This window comes from Equus przewalskii, chromosome 15 (genome assembly GCF_037783145.1).
Source record: "Equus przewalskii isolate Varuska chromosome 15, EquPr2, whole genome shotgun sequence".
NCBI classification, from domain to species: Eukaryota; Metazoa; Chordata; class Mammalia; order Perissodactyla; family Equidae; genus Equus; species Equus przewalskii.
In genome coordinates, this window is record NC_091845.1 from 85,839,535 (window position 1) to 85,852,871 (window position 13,337).

Genomic DNA, 13,337 nt, shown 5'->3' on the forward strand with positions numbered 1-13,337 from the left:
CAGTAAAAAGGAAATAAATAAAACCGGATCATTCAGTTTGAAGGTGGCTTTTCACCAGAGGAGGAGAAGAGGCTACAAATTGAGGCTTTCCTTTCGTTTGTTCTTGGTCTGTCCCCTGGTGGTGGTCTCCAGGAGGCTGTCACTCACGTGAGCTAAAACAGGAAATTGATTAACAGTCTCGTAATAGATCTCCAATAAGATCAAGTTTTAATATTTCTTTTAAAGCAGTTTAGAAAAATGTCTCAGCCAGCTTCAACTGAGCAAACAAAAAATATTTAAAACTAGAAATAAATACCTCAAAACCAACATCTTTGAATAAATTGAAGGAAGATATTTCCTTTAATTTCGAAAATACTTTTTAAGAATGAAAATACTATATAACTATAGATATTTCAAGAATTCAAGATTTTTTATGTTTATGACCTTAATAAAGATAAACTTTCTGAAGCGACTGTCAAAAAGTGCTCTGTGGAGCAATTTGGATTTTTTGCATCCATTCAACGTCCTGTGCATAGATTGAAAGCATTTCATTATCACTTCTTTACAAAATAAACTGCTATGATGACCTGAGAGAGGAAGAGGCACGTTAAGGAGCTACTGCTGCTTGTTGTCTCTGGAAGCTGGTGTGATGGAGATATGGCCAACCAGATGTGGACTCCATTGCCGATGCTGTCGTCATTTCCTGATCTGTCTAAACTTTAAATGTCAATGTTTGTAGGTTGTCAAAGGTGTCCAGTGACAACTACCTCCTGTCATATTTTGTAACTAATAGGTCAATATTGATGATGGTTCTTAAATTCTGAGTATTTAAACAGGTAATCTCTAAACTATAATATTATCGATCAATATTATTCTTGATTTAGCTTCTTATCGCCTATTCCATATCTTTCATTTTATTTTCTACATTGCATGAATTAGGAGATTTGTTCTTGTTTCGTGTTCTTTTTCGGCTGGGCAATGGGTTTTAGCTTTTCATGTTTGAATGGGAGAGTGGATTCTTAAACGAAATGAATAAGGAAAGAGCAAACACAGATATTGCACTTAATGACAATACTATTTTCCCAAGTGGTGCTCTGGGAATCAGTACGACCATAACCTTTAAATAAAGGACAATGCGTTGTTCCAAGATCAAAAGCAAAGGAAATCCAGGTGACCACAAAGTCTGCTATCTGCACGCACAAGCACACGCCTGTGCAACCCGGTTTCTCACCAAGGCTTCTCCTTCTAACTCCCTGGTGACCCTGGACAAGCCCCCCTCACCTCTTTGTGTTTAGCTTTCTCACCTACAAAACGATAGTATAGGGGCTGGTCGGCAATCCTAGAACCGAGGTCTACAGATCGATTTCTAACGTCCACAAGTCCTCCAGGAGAATTTTTAAGTATTTTTTTCATAATCATGATAATCTAAATACATATGCAAATTGTGGATAATTTTCATGACCACCTTATAACCCAGCACAGCCGTGGAGCCAAAACCTAAAGCAGGGCCTTTGAATCTGTAAAAAGAGTTTCTCAATATATAGTTTGACAATCTTTGTGATCCTCAAAGGTATTTTTGATAGTCTACAAGTGCTCAAATTTGAGAAACATTTATTAAATTCCTTTCGGCATTTAATAATTTATTTTAAAATACGATATCCAGTTGCTTTACACGGAGCTACCAGTAGAAGGCAGCACAACACAAAAGAAAGACCAATTGGTTTTTCTCTATTAATTTTGGGAGCTCAGCTCCTATAAGCTTCAAAAGAAGCAAACGGATTTAGGAGACTATAAGGCAGGGGATGTCCAAAGCAGAGCTGTGACAATGCTTGTGAAAGAAAAGTGAGAGCTTCCAGGAAATGTTCTACCGAAGCACAATGAGGGTGATGTGTTGTGCCCCCTGGCGGGCTAGGAGGATGAGACGCCGTGAACTTGGAGAGAAAACAAAAACCAAAAAATAAAATGTGTATGTGATATTATTGATGCTCAAGAGAAAAACGTGAAGCGTTTCAAGGAAATACACTCCACAAGCCCACAAGTCATTCCAGGAAGGCTTCAAAAATAATTGAGCTTATGCAAAGATGAGGATATGCACAAATGGACTGGACAATAATGAGAGCAACTGATCAAAAGACGAATTGGCTGCTGATCAGATCCAGAATGAACATCCACCAGAGGAGAAGATGGCTCAGCGTATTTGGACTAATCAACTGGAATAACTCCAGACAGAAGAAAATAGGTGGTAAATAAAAAGGCCAGTGTCTACTGGGCTTCTAACATGGGTTTGTTTATTTTAAACGGATTATAACTAAGATCATCTACCAATAAAAATGACAGGTTCAAATTCTGTCTCCATTAACAAATATTTTAAGATCCACAAGTTTGTTAAGATCACTAAAAAAAATAGCATTAAAAAATTGTCATAGTATTTCTTATTTTTAAGAACCAATATAATTAGCTACCAAACTTTTTAATTGTTGTACTGATGTCACCTTCCTGATCCGATTAGCTGAGTTTTATTTAATTTTATCCGATAATTTGAATATAACACAATCATGAGTCTGTTACCAAAATATTTAATGGTTAGAATTTCTTACTAAACAATTATAATTAATTAAAAATTCATAACTCAATAAGCATTTTAGTATAAAACATACCATATCCTACAATTAATTTCTTTTTTATTCATATATATGCTTTATTTCTGGACATAGACTAGAGGGGATATATTTCTAATTAATAGTGAAAGTATTTTAAAAAGCAGCATATATTTCTTTATAAGGAAATTTTTTTAATCCTAAAGAAGCCTCTTTATGGCCCTATATAATCATTATTGATCAAACACAGCCAAAAGAAAAACCAAACCCAGATCAAAACAAAAACTGCACATCTCAGTTGCGTCTGCCACTTCCTCTCTTACCAGCAATGGAAAGATAACTGGCTTTGTAGAAAAGATGCAGCTGACCTAGGGTCAAAGACAAATAGCGAACAGGCCATATTTTATTACGACAATAACACAAACAAAGGAGAAAGCTAACCTCTCTCTCCTGCTTTCATAGCACACAAGCTTGAAAGCAACAGCTGGCCGTGCCTTCCTGAAGCCATCCATCATGATGACGATTGCCTGATGCCGACAAGGAAGGAGCAGTGTTTCACAAGTGGAGTTGAAGGGACGTGCAGAGAAGGGCCCAGCGTATCTGAGCTGGGACTCCTGGCTGACTGAGGCCCCTGAAATCTACAGCACACCCTCTCACAAGGCTCCTCCAGCTCAGAGCAACGTCCCAGCGCTTCGCTAACTGGGGTAACAGCCTCGTGATTTTGCCATATCTATGTGCCACCTGCACTAGCAATTTTCTTAAGTTTTTTAGTAATTAACTTTTTTTTTTTTGAGGAAGATTAGCCCTGAGCTAACTGCTGCCAATCCTCCTCTTTTTGCTGAGGAAGACTGGTCCTGAGCTAACATCTGTGCCCATCTTCCTCCACTTTATATGTGGGACACCCACCACAGCATGGCTGGCCAAGCAGTGCCATGTCCGCACCCGGGATCCAAACCCAAGAATCCCAGGCCACCGAAGTGGAATGTGTGCACTTAACCACTGAGCCACTGGGCTGGCCCCAGTAATTAACTATTTTTAAATTAAATACATTTATTCTTAAAAAGGGAATGTATTACATCAAATAGGAAAATGCTATCACTGGCCATGAATGTAATGAACACAGAATACTAATAAACACTGTCTGAATACTCTCGCTTATCAACGCTCCGAGACTGAGGCCTCACACTCCCTTTTTAAAAGGGGAATAGCAAATGTTAAGGAATATTAAAAAACTTGAAACAATCAAAGTCAGACTTTCTTCTTGATGCATTCCAAAAGGTTGGAAGGTAATTGAAAAGGCGATGAAACTCTTTCTCAGGATGAGTGGATGTCCAAGTTTCCCCTCCAATCATCTGGGGTCTTGCCTTTGTTAAAAGAACCATAATCCAGAAAAGCAGGATGAGAGCAGGGTATAACAAGGCCAAGACTGATGATGGTTCAGACCCTTAACTTTCTAGCCACTTCATACAGAAAAATATGAATCATATCAAGCTCCGAGATGACTCAGCTTAGCCTACCAGGCCTCTCTAAGGCTGGAGGTCAGTACTCACCATGAGGCATAATAGTTTTCCTCCGCAAAGACTCTGTGCTCTGCATCTGTCCTTATCATTCCTTTCTTCCCATATGCTACTCTCTCCCCACGTTCGCTCCAAGTCAACCGGCTGTTTGTGTGCACTAGGTGTTTGTTCTATGAGTCAGAGCAAGTTAGGGTTCGCGTTAAACATAATCAAGAAGATTTGGGAAAAATGTGAAGTCTGGAATTTGCTGTTGTTTCCAAATGTACTTATCTCCAATGCTGGCCTGAAGTCAGAGTTGTGCTTGTTTGTCTGTTTTCTCCTCAGTTTATTAATCATTGAGTGTTTAAGACATATTTTTTTTTTTTTTACCTCCAAAGTCTACCACTGATCAACCTGTAATTCCATTTCTAGAAATAAATGATTAAACTTGACAAAATGAAGGATGCCCTGATCACATCAATGCTTTGGTCAATGAACACCGCATGGCTGAACACAAGCCCTTTCATTCTCCCAGGCTCACCACGAAAGCACATCCTCTTGCTTTGTTTCTCTGACAAGAACTCTCCTCATTTGTCTGCAGAAACTCGATCTCATCCTCTTTTTTATTAGCAGCAGTCCACCGATTTTCCATGTCTGTATTGAATTCCTCCCCTCATCGGTAACAGGCACCGAGTTTTGCACTTAAAAAACAAATAAATAGTTCCTGAAGCCATTTATGGAAGGAATAAATAGGAAGCGATTATATTCAGACGAGTTTCTATTAAAGTCATCACAAGTAATATGTTGATTCTTGTAAAGAGAATAGCTATTGTTTCTTGCATGAAAATATTTTGAATCTCTAGCAAAAATGAGCTTTGAAAATATGATATTTAGGAGATTAACTTGGTATCTTAAAGTCCAATGTGTAGAATTTTTACAAACTTGCCAGGGTTCTGTTTTCAAAGGTATTGCTCCCTCCCCCAAGAAGAATGGAGAAAGTCATAGTTTTTTTTTCCATTGCAGTAAGATTTGGTTGAAATGTTACATAAATTTCAGGTGTACATCATTGTATTTTGACTTCTGCATAGACTGTATGGTGTTCACCACACAAAGTCTAGCTTCCATCCGCCACTATTCCTGTGTGCCCCTTCACCCCTTTTGCCCGCCCCCAACCCCCTTCCCCTCTGGTAACCACCTGTCTGTTCTCTGTATCTACGTATTCGTTTGTTGTTGTTACTTTTCATCTTCCACATGAGTGAAATCAAATGCTGTTTGTCTTTCTTCATCTGACTTATTTCACTTAGCATAATACCCACAATTGTGTGTGGACACACAATGTGTGTCCATTCACATTGTCACTAATGGCAAGATTTCATCTTTTTTGGTGGCCAAGTAGTATTCCATTGTATATATATACCACGTCTTCTTCATCCAATCATCAGTTGATGGGCACTTAGGTTGTTCCCAAGTTTTGGCTATTGTGAATAACGTTGCAATGAAAGTTGTAGTTTTATCCTTATTTCATTTAATAAAATGTATATCAGCCCTCAGAGAATTTACTTCACCAAATGTTTATTTTTTATAAATTAAAACTACCATAAACATGTCACATAATAGCAACTTATATTCAGACATAGAGACGAAAGTTTTTAGAATTCTTTTACAAAAGCAGAGCTGATAAACTCTTTTAAAATGTTTATTTTTTTGACCTAGCTATAATTTATTAGTGAGTAAGATATGAATCACAGTTATTGTGCTCCATATTTTTATCGTTTTAAAAAGATGCCTAAAATAGCAAATTATTTCCTCATTGGAATTTTAATGAATTACAGATGTATTTTATAATTTATTTATTAATTCAGCAAATATTTAATCTGTTCTTATGTGTCAGGCTCTTCAAGTACATAATAACTAATCAGTGTTTGTCCATTCTGTTTAATTGGCGTTCTTTTGGTTGAAAGTAAAAGAAACACATCCAAGCCAGCTAAATAACGGGGCAGTTAGTGGAGAAGGTATGTGGGCGGGGGGTGATGAAAATACAGGAAGTGCTCGGAGACAGCAAGGCAGGGCCTGCGAGGGCGGCTGCTCAGGGAAATGCGAAGACAACAGCGACCTGGACCCCAGGCTACTCCCTTGGGGTGGTTTCTCCTCCTTGCTCTGGACTTCCGATTGAAAATTGAAATGATGACACAGCAACACACTGTACTTCATAGAAAATCGTGATATATGCTTTGGCTTCTGCTCTTGATGTTACCTCATTTTCTCAGTTATCCAAATTTTGCAAGGGGAAATCTGATCGTCAAGCTTACTTTTCCAAATGAGGCCATTTAAACGATAGGTCAAACCATGAGCGGCCGCCCCTAAACAGCCTTCAGAATAGGGGCTGACTGCTCGGCAGGGCCTGCAGTGCGCAGGATCCACTGTGGCTGGGCTGTCTCCTACATTTTCCTGCAAAAGCTGAGGATTCTGTTGAGGTCGATAAGCACATTATCCAAAGCCTTCTCCGCACATTCAGAGGTAGAACCAAACTTACTAGCTTTAAAAAAAAAAAAAAAGTTGACTTAGAATAATATATTTTTCCTACATCACTTTGCAAATAAAATTCTTAGCAAGTTATAGATTAAATTCCATTTCCAAAGATATTCTTCAACACTTTATTTTAAAAGTTTTCAAACTCTTTCTTCAGACTTTATTTCAGCTCCATGTATCTATCTTTATAATACACTAGTGCATATATTTCTTTTCGGTTTTGCTCTGGTCAATGCTGGGAGAAAAACCACACTTTTTATTCTTGATAAAAGAAACCAGGCAATCAACCATGCTTTCTATATCTTAGAGAAATATATGTAACAAAAATTATTTATTACTAGAAAATTTTTAAAAATTCCATGCAGTTTATCTTTGAAATTGTTATTTCTTTTTTCACATTATTCCTCTTTTATTGTTCCTATGTTCTCTATTTAATATTATAATTTTTGCTATTTTGTATTTTTAAGTAGTTTTCCATTTTCAGTTGGAAATGGAAATTTGTATTATGTAAATATAATATTTCAACTGTCTAATGTATAACCTTTCTCTGGTTCTTATTTTGTTTAATGACACATCATATCTTGTTTTTCATTAATTAGGCTGATAGTTTGTGTATTTGAAAATTCATATAACTTGATTTCATTTGTTTTCAATTTTGTTTACTTCTGCTCTTTCAATATTCCCCCTTTCTGGGTTCTTTTCATGTTCTTTAGATGCAGACTTACTGGCAGCAGTTAACATTTTGTCTGTTTCACAAATGTAGATGGTTAGGTCAATACATGATCCCATAAGGAAGATCCCGTGACAAAGCATAGCTTCTCTGAGAGGCTGTGTTTTTATTTTCGGTTTTTGTCCATTCTTTTCCAACATTTAAGATGAAAATTTTCAAACATACAGAAAAGCTGGAAGAATTTTACAGTGAATACTCATATACCCACTGCCTAGATTTGACAATAAATATCTCATTACATCTGTTTCATTAGGGCTCTGTCCATCTGTCTACCCATTCTCCAGCTGTCCATCAATCCACCTGATTTTTGGATGCATTTTAAAGTTGCAGACATCAGTACGCTCCACCCTGAACATTTTAGCATGCATTCCACTAACCAGAGTACTGTAGTCCTTTTTGTTTTTGCTTTCTTTGAGGTAAAATTTATATAGAACGAAATGCACAAGTCTTAAATATGTCATCCATTGAGTTCTAACAAATGCATATACCTGGGCAATCCAAATCCCATCCCTGCATCCCTGTCAAGATATAGAACATCACTATCAACCATCATGGCCAAGAGTTCCCCACACCCCTTTTCCAGTAAATCCCAGGCCCGTTACCAGAGAAGCAACCTTTGTTCTGATTTTTTTCCACAATAGATTTGTATTTGTAATTGTAAGAAATCTTCTCATAGGCCTTAGTTTTCATCATTAATCAAAGCATTATTTGATAAAATACTGTTACATGTCAGTAATAAGAACAATGTTAGAATACTTGATAGTCTAAAAGCATTTCAAATGCTGTACACTATCTGATTCGACCCTCTCAGCAACCTTATTTTACAGATGAAGAATCTTAGGCTGTTAGAGGCATAAAAACCCACCTCAGTCCAGTCAGGACTGAGTCCTAGGTTTACAAAGTCCAGAATCAATGCTCTTTCTCATTATTTCACATAGTGTGGTTGCTCTAATTTTACTGTATTGTGCAATGAGAATGCACAGATTGGCATAACGTCTGGAAACATAGATAATGTTTAGTTTTTTTAAAAAGGAATGAAACTACTTACTTTTTCTCTGGAATATGCTAATGATAAAGTTTCATTCAGTGAAAATGAGAGACGTGTCGTGTGAGGCAGCACCACGGGTGCATCACGTCATCACATGCAGCGTTACAGGTGCGAGTGCCCGGGTCAGGGACACACTCTGGGAATGCCTTGTGTTCACTATCCTTTTGCACAGCACCTTGAACTATGCATTGCTGATGAAGAACAACACATCGAACACACCAGTTAATGTCATGGAACGTGTCATGCACTGCAATATTATATCAATAACCTTTATGTATATTTGTATTTGTTACCAAATTTCATAGTAACTCTGCAGCATTTAGAATTCTGCCTATTAAGATTATACTAAAGGAAACTTTCCTTGCCAGAATGTGAATAAGGTTTACTAGTGATTTTTATGAATAAAAAAAATGATTTTAATTTGTTACCGTCAAGCTGTTTTCTTATGTCAATCTATCAAGTTTATTAATTCATCAGATTAATTTCTTCATCTACTGTTTAAATGAGCTGCAGTATTCTGGAAATGAAGTGCTAACCAAACTGATTATTTTATTTCTATTTTTCTTTCTTTTAATTTAGTTATCTCATTGTATATTTGACTCCAACGTTGTTTAAAACTAAAATACAGGATCAATCAAACAGTAAAGTTATAATTTTGCCATTCTCATCACTCTTATAAACTCCACCCAAAACCACTCTATGGACCTATTTCTTATTACTTCTCATAAATTAACTTCCTATGTTGAATAGTTGTATATCTACAGAAATTGAAGATCATCTGCTAAAAAACATGTGTGTACTCTTTCGTTTCTGGTGTGATTCTTTCAGAGTTTTAAAATGAATTTTATTTAACTATTTTATAGATCTAATCAATTCATAATTAATAAGTTTATATTAGTCTTTATTTCCCTGAAAGTTCAGCTTTGATGTAGGCTTTTAATAATTAATTTTACTTTTCTGAAATGGAATGGTTTCTTCAGATTATAGACTAAATACAGTGATAAAGAGAAGTTCTAAATGCAGTGAATGAGAATATGATCATGATTTGAAAATTTTCATTTATTAATGTTTAGAGAAATAAAAAGTAGAGTGATAATAAATGCTAAATTTGATTTAAAAGTAAGTTCAATAAACCACTTTTTGTTCACCATAAGATTTAGAAGATGTGATAAACTTTTCCTAGGGATCTGTGTTAGTTTCTATTTAAACAGACCATTGAACAAATACGTATTTCTCTGCCTCCTCAAAAAACACCACTAAAATGAGAATGAAGTAATTGCATCCTGTAAACCCACGAGAAGAAGATAACAGAAATGAGAAAACAGAAATCTACAAGTTTTTGGGAGATAGAAAAATTTGAGAAAGCTGGAGGAGCAGATGTCTATGAGAAGAGGCTGATTCTGGCCGTAGAAACCAGCTCTGTTAGCGGTTTGAGGCATAAGGTGTTTTGAAAGTCAGTGGTTGGGTGGGGAAATAAAACATATAGATTTGATGAAAATCTCCAAAAGGAAATGTTATATTTATAGAAGACTGGGTATTAACCTGTAATCAGTGTATTCATTACCATAAAAGAAAAACTAACATCACCAAAACAAGAACGGGATAAAATGAACAGAGAACAAGAAAAAATATCTTGGAAAATAAATATATGGTAGCATAAGTGAAAATTTCGATAGAAATATTGGAATATAGAGGCACATAAATCTCATAAAAGTCGATAGTAAAAAAGATAACCAGATGGAGAATAGGAGATAAAAGATAACTTGAGGATTAATTTAGTAGTTTCAAGATCTGAATAAAAGGGGTTACCAGAAAAGGAAGCATAGCAAAGAGATGGAGGGAGCTGTACTTGTTTGCTGGAGCTGCACGAAGTACCTCAGACAGGGGCCTTACACAACAGAAGTGTATTTTCTCACAGTTCTGCAGGAACTGAGATCAAGGTACTGGCAGGGTTGGTTTCTTCTGTGGCCTCTCTCTTTGGCTTGTAGATGGTTGTCTTTTCTCTGTGTCTTCACAAGGTCTTTCCTCTGTATGTGTCTGTGTCCTAATCTCTTTTTTTTATAAGGACTGGATTTTCAAAGATCCAGTCATATTGGATAAGGGTCCACCAGAAAGACTTTATTTTAACTTAATACCCCTTTAAAGACCCTAAAGACCCTGTCTCCAAATGTAGTCGCATTCTGAAGTTCTAAAGGCTGAGACTTGAACATATGAATTTGAAGAGGCACAATTCAGCCCATAACAGGAGGGAAAAATAATAAATTATCCAATGAAAGTACATGTATTTCTAAATTTAAAGGCCCCGTCAAATGCCCGGCACATTCAATAGAAAATATCTACCCCTAGATACTTTAGTATCAAATTTAAGACCACGGCTGGGGGGAACAGAAGATTGGAAAAAGAGTGCCCTTTAACAAAGGGCAAAATATTTTTGTTACAAACAAACAGAAATCAGAATGGTATTGAACTTCTCAACTCTGAGAGCTTGAAGACAAGGGAAAGTGCCTTTAAAATTCTGAGATACAATTATTTTCAATGAAAAAAAAATTGTATCCATCCAAACCCTCAATTTAGCATGAAGGAAGAAGTAATTTTCAGCCAGTTTCAGGCATAAACTGCACTTTCCATGGACCATTTTTGAGATAGTTACTTTTGCTGAGAGAGCAACTTCTCAGGAATTTTCTTTTCCACTAAAATTTGCTTTTCTACTAAAAATATGGAGAACTCATATAAAGAAAGACATTGAATCCAGAAAATACTGATCCAATACTGGACAGAGGCAAAGGGAAGCCCTCAAAATCCAACTCTGTCCCGGGCCAGAGAGCAAATCCGGGTCTCAGTAAGAAGATAGGGAACTCTGGGAAGGATGTCCCCAGGGAGGAAGACTGGAAGGGATGTGTTTGATCAGGTGTAAAATAGAATTCAGAGGTACTTTACTGCTCTGTTGAAGAGTTTGGGAATAATTTGTATTAGGGACACACAAAACCAACCAAGCAAACAACAAAAAAAACCCACTTCAGTTGTTCCTTCTGACCTCATGATATGAAGGATATATTTAGTCCTAACCTGGCCCACGTGCTCTTGCTGTGCTAGCAGCCCTGTATGTTTCATCTATTTTTCTGTGTTCCGGTTTCACTGGCCGCCTTTCGCTTCCATTATGCTCTCTCCAGACACAAAGCCTGAATTCACTTCAACCCTCACCCACCCTTTACTGGTCAACACAAATCGCATTCTTCACCCTGTTTCTGCCCGTCACTGTGAGAAACTCATCCCAGTGCTACACCTGTCTCAGACTCTCCTTTACTCAGGGCTCTGAACATTCCCTTATCTCACCCAGTCTCCCCCATTCTACCTCCTGCATCTTTCCACTGTTCCTTCCAAGAATCATGGCTGATCAACCACAAAACCACCTTTACCTCAAACCTCGAACTCTACTCTGACGTTTCGTACTTTGTTCCTCAAACTAACAAACTTACTTTGTTCCTAAACTAACTGTCACCCCGGGCTGATTCCGCTGCAGCCTTGCAGACAAAGCATCCCTTACACCACTGGGGCTGAACATGGCGGAGGCGCCCCGGTGACTCCTCATTGCCTCTTTCAAGGCATTCCCCCTCCCTCTTCTTTAAAACCCCAACATGGAAGCTCATGCCTCCAAACTCTAACCACCTGCTAATCCTCCTTATTGCCTGTATAGACTTCTGAGCCACTCCCCATTTTTCCTTGCAGATTTCAGCTTGTGGATTACCAACGCTTGTATCCACACACTCCAGTCTGAATTGAGATTGCAATATTCACCTAGATGATCCTTCCTATTGGAAGGAAAAGAGTACTTTCCTTTAACTCAGGTTTTTGTCCTCCTCTCTTACAGTGCTATTTCCTACACCACATCTCAGCTATTCATTCCTGTCGTTGGTTATACCCTAGACTTTGTCATTACCAATAAGTGTGTTTTCTTCGTAAACTCCATTTCTGATATTCCACTCTGACCACTCTCTCCTGTCTTTCAGATCATTCCCTCTTGAGATCCCGACTTCAATAATTTTCCAAACTTACAAGAATCTTTGAGCCATGAGACTCTATTACAATGACCATCTAGTTATGGCTCTCTCACCTACTTCATGCCCTTACATCTTTAGATTCCACTATCCCTCATTTTGGTTCTTTCCTTGTAGGAACTCTCAACTACTTGCCCCTCATTCTCACTTCCACACATAATTTAATCATACTTAAATCCAACTCTCTACCTGTACACTCACAGCCAAATGAGCCTGGAGAAAAACAAGCAACTATGTTGTCTCTTGGCAACTGACACCAAGTGACCCTTAAAACTACCCAGAGATCCCATGCCTTTCCTTTTGCCACTGGTGTTCCCTTGTACGTAAACACCTTGCTCACACCTTCTCCTCACAACCCTGATGCACACTTCTCTCTATCACTTGACTACCTCTTCCATTGGAGAAACAGAAACAAATGAAAAGGGACTTCTCAACATTCTCACTACCTTCCTGCCTATCTACACCTATTTTGCACACACTCTGCCTTCCATTTTGTAACTATGTGTCCTTATATAAGACGGACCAGTATCCAGATCCCATCCTCTCTTGCCTAACCAAGCTCATGGCTCCAAAACACTACATTATAAAACTTTCTCTCTATATTGGATTTTTCATCTTCAATGTTTAAACATTATTAGTTCTTCCAAAGAAAGAAGGAAAGGAAGGAAGGAAGGAGGAGAAAAAGAAAGAGAGGGAAAGAGAGAGAGAGGGAGAAAAAGAGAGAGAGAGGGAGAGAGAGACAAGGTGGGGGAGAGAGAGAGAGAGGAGAAAGAAAGAAAGAAAGAAAGAAAGAAAGAAAGAAAGAAAGAAAGAAAGAAAGAAAGGAAGGAAGGAAGGAAGGAAGGAAGGAAGAAAGAAAGGAAGGAAGAAAGGAGGAAGGAAGGAAAAGAGGGAAGGAGGGCA